Below are 7974 nucleotides of genomic sequence, written 5' to 3' on the forward strand. Positions count from 1 at the left end.
CCCTGACCCGTCGGCCCTTGCCTCCCTCCTCTGTCCCCTCCCCTCCCAACCTCGGCCGTCGTCGGGCCTGCCTCCTCGCCCCTGCACCCTCTGTAAACCTCCCCTGCCACTCTCTCTCTCTGATAGGGTTCTTCGGTTAATTTACTTAGGTTTTAGTTAGGGCAGTATGTTAATTAGGTTATCTATTTAGTTATGAATTTAGCTAGGTTTCAAAATTAGCTGAATTTATATGCAAATTTGAACTGGACATGTGATATGTGGATATGTCATGTTTGGAAAATGATCCGAGTGGCCTATGTTACGTCAGAATGTTGATTCATTTCCGTTCCGGTGAATTTCAGGCGCTCGATATGTCGATTTTTTAGCAAAGGTCATGCCGAAATTTCCCGTGAATAAAGGCATGATTTGTGCTACATAGTTGGCATATCGAGTGCTGGCACATAGATTTCTTTTTATGTCATTTCTCATTTATTCATACTTTTAGAAATAAATGAGGACACTTAATCATAGGAAACATGTCGAACAACGAAGAAACTGGGCCTTCTGACCAAGATGCAGACGAGATGGATTATGAGGGTGAACAAGAGTACCTCGACTATTTGACTGCTAAGCAAGGTTTGCAGGTCGGCCTTGATGATGGTACTGACGCCGACATCGACACCGATGGCGCCGGCACCAAGACCGGTGGGGAAGGTACCGGCGGGGAAGGTACCGGCGGGGAAGATACCGGCAGGGAAGGTACCGACCCCGATGCCGCTATCGAAAAGAGGAAGCATAAGAAGCAGAGGATACGAAAACCTAACAAACTAGGGATTGGACGACTTGTGATCACAAAGATGGCACTTGGCAAGTTTGAGCCGTTAGAGCTGGAAGAACCTCGCAAGTGCTATGGGAACCAAGTAGGATGCATCCTACGGGAATGCGCGAGCATCAACGACGATGACTTAAGGAGTAAAGAACATTTGACGCAGTTGCTCCTAATGAAGTTGCACAAGAGATTCAAGTTCCCCGACCAGGATGATAACATAGAACAACCGTGGGATGATCCGAAGATGAAAAAGATTAACAATCACGCCATGGGCATGTTCAGCAATGATTTGGCCTCCTGGAAAGGGAGGGTGAAACGAGCTATTGAGGCTGATGAACCCTTGTCCAAGATTCTGGAGGAAAATCCGACACTTACGGAAGAGGAGTTCGAAAAGTTCAAGGACACTTGCGCTACTGAGGCAGCCAAGGCTAAGGCTGCGAAATTCAAGAGCCTTCAGCAAAGGAACATGGGGAAGCATCGCCTCGGAAGTCGTGTCTACCTCAGTAAAAGGCCCATATGGGATAAGGAGGACACGGAACGTGAAGCCGCGGGTCTCCCAGACCCCTTCGCGAAGTTCACCAACCCCTTGGAGCGTGACTTCATCAGGGCCCGCTACAAGTGGGACAAGGAGAAAAAGGTTTTTTACACGGACAAAATCACGAGGAAATTGATTAGACTACTAGAGAAGCAACACCGGCTTGTAGCCGAAATCCCTACTTCTCCGATGAGGCCCAAGTGGTACACCCCTCTCAACCGGGCCTTGAACAAACTTAAGGGACTCCCTTTGGGCCAGCGGCCACAATATGGTCGTGTGCACGGCGTTGGAGACGGCGCCACGTGGAAGGTATTTTACGACGAGGGCCCGGAGGCCAAGAAGCAGGAAAAGAAGTTTAGTAAGGCAGACATCGACGCGAAGGTGAAGCTTGCGGTCGAGAAAAAAGCAGCTGAGGATGCAAAAAAAGCAGCCGAGGACAAATATGAGTTGCTACAGCAGGCAGTCAATGCAGCTGTAACTGCTTGTAGAAATGATTTTGCTACTAACTTGGTTCCAGTTATCATCAACTAGACGAAGGAAAATCCAGACAAGATGGTACATGACTTCCCGTTGCCCAGTTTCGTCGGGAGCAACTCCATGAACAACAACACCATCGCACCATCACTTGCTCATGCAACCGGGCCTCCTCTCGCAGCCGCTCCCGCTCATAGCAGCCCGTCCTCAGTCTCAGGCGTGCTAGGTGGGCCTTCGTCTTTGACTGAGCTCGACACCGTCACGGTAATTACATGTCGCACCAACATATATATATATACACAATATTCCATTTTTGTTGCCTTTCGGTTGTTTTACGCCACAGACATATGTGTTTGCAGGAGAAAGAAACCCCATGCACCATACTCTACTTGATCAAAGGCGAGAAGGTGGGCGTGGGAAAGGGAATGATAATGGACCCCTCGCAACCCATGTTCCACAACCAGCCGATCCCTGCTGGGCACTTCAGGGTTAGCTTGACCAGTGTGAAATCGGGGCACGAGGATTTGCCTCCTCCAGTACAGCATGTGGGAGCGGACGATGAGGCCCCGCCGCGGATTGGAAGCTGCAAGGGTTGGGTGCTGCTATGGCTGAAGAATCTTATTCGTCTGGAGCCGGCCGAGAGCACACCAATAACCACACATCATCAAGCATGTGCGGAGACCACCACCCCGCCTACGCAATTACCAGCTCCTGTAGTGCCGGGTGAGAGCGGTGGATGACATGATGAAGGGGGTGCAATAGTACTGGCTGATGTAATTTCTCCTGTAGAACAGAGAATGGATGATGAGAAGGAGGTCGACCCTATGGATTACATCAATACAAACGCGTATGACTGTGACATAGATATGATGAATCAACCATATGATGAATCGGGCTATCAGCTTGCTAATGAGGATATGGATGATATGCCCGGGCAGGGTCATAGCAGGGATTGCAAATAGTCTCTCTTGATGAAATCCTCACAGGACACGCCTGAAGATGCCGCCTCAACACAGGCTCAACTAGCCGGGCACGAGGGCCGTACAGTACTTAGCCCGGGAACACTGGGGAAGGGTTTAAGGAAGGGTCTGGAAGGTGTGCCCAAGATAAAGGAGCGGAAGAGATCGAGGAAGATAACTGCCTCTAAACAAGCCCGAGCACATAGCAGCTAGACGATGCATTCTGAAGAGCGTGTACCCGTGAAAGGTGCGGTCATGTTCCATCTCACGGGCGAGCCGATGCTACTGCCGAAACCGCTGGAGGCACTATTAGGGGATCTCAGGAGACTGCACGACCATGTGCTTTCGACTGAGAAAGCCTACTAGCCTCAAAGGATCCAGGATATCCGACATACGCGGCTCGTGTGCCTGAGGGGAAGTGCTACGTCGAGACACGGCCCGCGGAGGTGTTCTTCCTTTGGTTTGACCATATCTTTGAGATGTTTCTAACAAGGCGGCTCGATTTTACAATCGTCCGCCTTTTTGCGCTACATATGAGCTCCGTCATGAAGAGTGAAGAAGTCTCGCAAATCTGTATGGCGGATCCGTACTACATGCACGAGTCTTTCTTGAGTCTCGGCGACTTTGAGCGTGAAACTGCTAGGGAGTACCTCCAAAACTTCATGGTACAGAATAAGGACCGGGAAATTGTCCTCGTGCCTTATCATCCAAAGTAAGTCAGTTCCGGACAACCCTTTCGTACATTTCAATCATTCCTTCTCTCTCATATGGGGAATAATTTGAGGTTTCTTTTCCCCACAGCAACGGGCGAGCCGTCCTTATCGTTCTTTACCTGCAAGTCTCCCATGGCGTGTATTTTGACCCTTCCAGAGACTACGAGATAAAAGACTACACCCACATAATGAATATTCTAGATGATGCTCTCTAAGGCTTCAGCTTTAGAGGTGGCCACGTGCAGATCAGGAAACAAAGGAACAAGAAGATGGGTTTCGTGCATAAAACTAACTTCTCCTTCATCCATTTCCCAAAACAAAGCAAGAATGATGGATTCTACATCGTCCATCTCATGATTCAGTTCAACACGGATCACCAAAAGCTTCGCATGAGAAGCAGAAATGATGATCATATCCACAAGTGGCTAGAATCTCATGGAGAAGTGGATTATAAACTTAGAGATGACTTCTTTCACATCCAAAGCGACATTGCGACGATCATCATGAAAGAAGTCGTCGATGAGAAGGGGATGTTCCACCACGTCCCTATATCGTGAGCTGACGTCCGAACTCGCATAGGCATGCAACGTCTAGACCTCACGCCGTTCAAGAAGCTAGGGTTCATCCTCGATGATATGGAAGGATGGAACTTCTAGTGATTTATGATGCCGATGATGATTATATGTGTCGGTTGAACTTGTATATACTTTTTGTAGCGATGAAACTTTCTGATGTCCATGGTCCCTGCCGAACTTGTGTAACGCTACTTTGTTAGTTTGCGTATGATGACCTGCGTACCTCTAGTTAATTAATTTGCGTACTGTATGTTGCATCTAGTTGCTCACCCTTTCTTTTTCGGTGTTGCTCTAGTATATTTTGTTGCATATATATGATTGTACATCCTCTTCACGAACATGCATCTCTAACAGGTACCTAGTTTCTTGATGGCGAGATGGAATTGCTATGTCATGTACAAAGGGAAGGTTCCGGGGGTGTACAACGAGTGGCATGAGTGTCAGGCGCAAGTGAATGGGTTCACGGGCGCCAGCCATAAAGGCTTCAAAAGCACACAAGAAGGAGAAGCTAGTTACTTGACGTTCACGCTAGCGCGAGAGAGGACTCGTAACCGCCACCTCATGTACTCCATAGTTCCGCTCTCATTCATAGTGATAGCTCTTCTTGCATATACCTTTGTTTAGATGGATGACATTGTTGTAGTTGCAAGTATTCGAGACTTGCATGTATCACTATTTTCAAGATGATGACAAGATACCACTTTGTGTTGGATGATGATTATGATGAGACTATTTGTATGTATATGCTACGATTACATTTGTGGTCTCGCAGGCATTTGTATGTGTATCATGATGACATTTCTATGTGCTAAAGATTCTTCTATAAAGCCTGTTCAAATACAAAACTAATATGCCAAAAAAAAAAACTACTTAAATTAGCAGTAGCGAGTGTATAAAAGTTAGCAGCAGCGCCGCGATAGCAGTAGCGCGTCCAGGAAAAGCGCGCTAGAGCTACTAGCAGTAGAGAGCTTCCACTAACCGCGTTGCTGCTACACTTGTGTAGCAGTAGCGCCGGTGAGCACGCGCTACTGCTATGTGTTAGCTGTAGCGCCTTATTAGTAGCGCCGATCCCCGCGCTACTGATACACCTAAAACCCGCGCTGCTGCTAGCCTTTTCCCTAGTAGTGTTAGTTGGTATGAGTAAATACAGTGATGCAAGAGCAAAGTAGTATGAACCATAGGTACGAAACCTAACATAAGTACAATTCTTCTTCTGCTTTAAGCGTTAACTTGGGGTTCGAAGTTGTGGTCCTCGTGCTTTGGGCACTGCAGTTGCCTTACTAACTGCTCGTGTTTGGGTGCTCTGTGGTGGAGACTGTGCTATGTGAACGGGAGCTGGGTTACTATCTGCCGGGGTTGGGGTTAGAAGGGGTGTAGCTGGTTCTCTTTCCAACTGGGTAGGGGTACAATCTGCGTGAGTCTGGGTTATGTGTGGTGGGGATGGTTCTTGGGCAAGTACACCGTGGTTCTATCTGCATCGACAGGTAGCACGATCTTTTCTGAAGACCATGTTTTTACTCCCACAGATACTGCCGTCACGCCCTCCAATTGAAATGGCTGATAAACAAGAAAAGTAATTGAACGTATAGACATTGTAAGATAGACAGGTGCAATGGATAGTAGGGAAGAAAACAGGGCATGAAATAATTCACATTTATGTTGTCTAACCAAACAGAATAGCAGGACATAATTTCACATATATGATGGCTAGTTAAACAGGATAACATGACACAATTTCATATGTATGATGACTAACTAAACAGGATAGAATGACATACTTCAAAATATGATGACTATGTAAACAGGATGACATGATATAACTATACGATGTGTCTATTAAAGTGGTTGGCATGCCATAAATCACAAACATGTCGTCGATGGAAACATGATGGCATGACATAATTCACGGATAGAATGACATAATTCAAAATATGATGACTATGTAAATAGGATGAGATGATATAACTATACTATGTCTTTAGAAAATGGGTTAGCATGCCATAATTCAGATAAATGTTGTCTATGGAAACATCATGGCATGATATAACTCCTACCGTATGGAAATATGCAATAGATCCGCACGACTTGGATGACGTTCATTTTGAATCGGATGGTCTAACGACGCGATGCGCTTTTAACGCGAGCGAACCTAACGTTGCACCCGCGCCGTGATCTTTGCTTGCCTTTTCTTCCATTTCTCACTGCCCCGCAATTATTGATATACTAAGGAAGTGAGCAGAGGGCAATCGCATATATGATGTGTAAACTAAGGAGATGGCATTCAATATTGTGTATATGATGTAAAAGCTAAGCATTGCAATACAACATATGCATGATATGAGTAATATAACCCTGCCAAGTTTGAGCATACACCTCAGGGGGATAATAGGACTGGTCATCTGCCTCTGAATCCTCCTCTCAAGAGCTATCTGTAACCAGCAAGATATCTGCTTCAGTAGGTCGCATTGTCTGCTCTCAAGACCTTGTTTTCACTCCAAATTTCTCCATCACCAATTCAAATGGCTGATGCACATGAAGAGCAGTTGAATATACAAACATTGTCGACAAAAGCAATGAGAAATACAAAAAAAGGACGACATGATATAATTCACATATATGACGATTGCCTAAACAACATGGCATTGCATAATTGACATATATAATGCCTTGCAACAAGATAACATTGCATAATTCACATATATAATGTCTTGCAACAAGATGGCATTGCATAATTCACATATATGGTAATTAGACACTAAACAGGTGGCATTCACACAAAGCATGTCTAAACAAAGCAAATGACATAGCAATGCAAGATACCATACACATGATATGAGCAACATAACCTTGCCAAGTTAGAGCATGCACCTCGGGTGGGAAATAAGACTAGTCATCTGTCTCTGAATACTCCTCCGAGGAGCTATCTGTAACTAGCAAGACATGCGCTTCGTCAGATAGCATTTTCTACTCTGAAGACCTTGTTTCCACTCCAGATTTTTCCATGACCGTGTCGAATGGCTGATGCACAGGAAGAGTAATTGAATGTACTAAAATTGTTGAAAAATTTAACACGTAATAAAAAAATGATGGCATGATATAATTCACGTATAAGATGACTGGCTAACCAGGGTGGCATTGCAAAATTCACATATATGATGCCTGGCTAAACAAGATGGCATTGCATGGTTCACATATACGATAAAGAAACTAAGTAGATTTCATTGCATGATTCACATATACGATAAAGAAACTAAACAGATGGCATTGACACAAAGCATGTCTAAACTATGCAGATGACATCTTTGATGTATACAGTAAGCAATGCAAGGCACCATATGCATGATATTACCAATATCAGCATGCCAAGTTAGAGCGAAGACCTCATGGGGTAAATAGGAGTGGTCTTCTCCTTCTGAATCCCCCTCAGAATAGTTATCTTCCTCTTGATTACGATCTGAAATGGGTGGAGGGGGGCTGCCTTTGCACCCACCATGGAGCGACGTCTGCATGAAATTTTATTGCCACGCAAGGCTCGTCTCTTTTGCTCTACATGACCAGTTCCATTGTGTGCAATAACTGGCATGCATAGGAATAAAACATGTGAGATTATGTAAGGAGTGCATGCACAAATCCAGAGTGATGGTAGCAAACTGTGGATAGACCCAAAACCAATGATAGCAGGCAAATAATAGCTTTAGTTAAAAATACAGATGATGGCTCCTTTAATGTTTGTTTGCACCCAACATGAAACTCATAGTAGACACCCCAGATTAACCAGATAGTAGACAAATAGTATTGATTGCTGCCCCAATATGTACTCCACAACCATTTAAAAACTCAAGTTTCAGCATTACTTTGGACCTGACTCGGAGTCTAATAGGTGAACACGGCGATAATGTAGCATGTCATC

This window comes from Triticum dicoccoides, chromosome 4A, assembly GCF_002162155.2.
Source record: "Triticum dicoccoides isolate Atlit2015 ecotype Zavitan chromosome 4A, WEW_v2.0, whole genome shotgun sequence".
Taxonomy (NCBI): Eukaryota; Viridiplantae; Streptophyta; class Magnoliopsida; order Poales; family Poaceae; genus Triticum; species Triticum dicoccoides.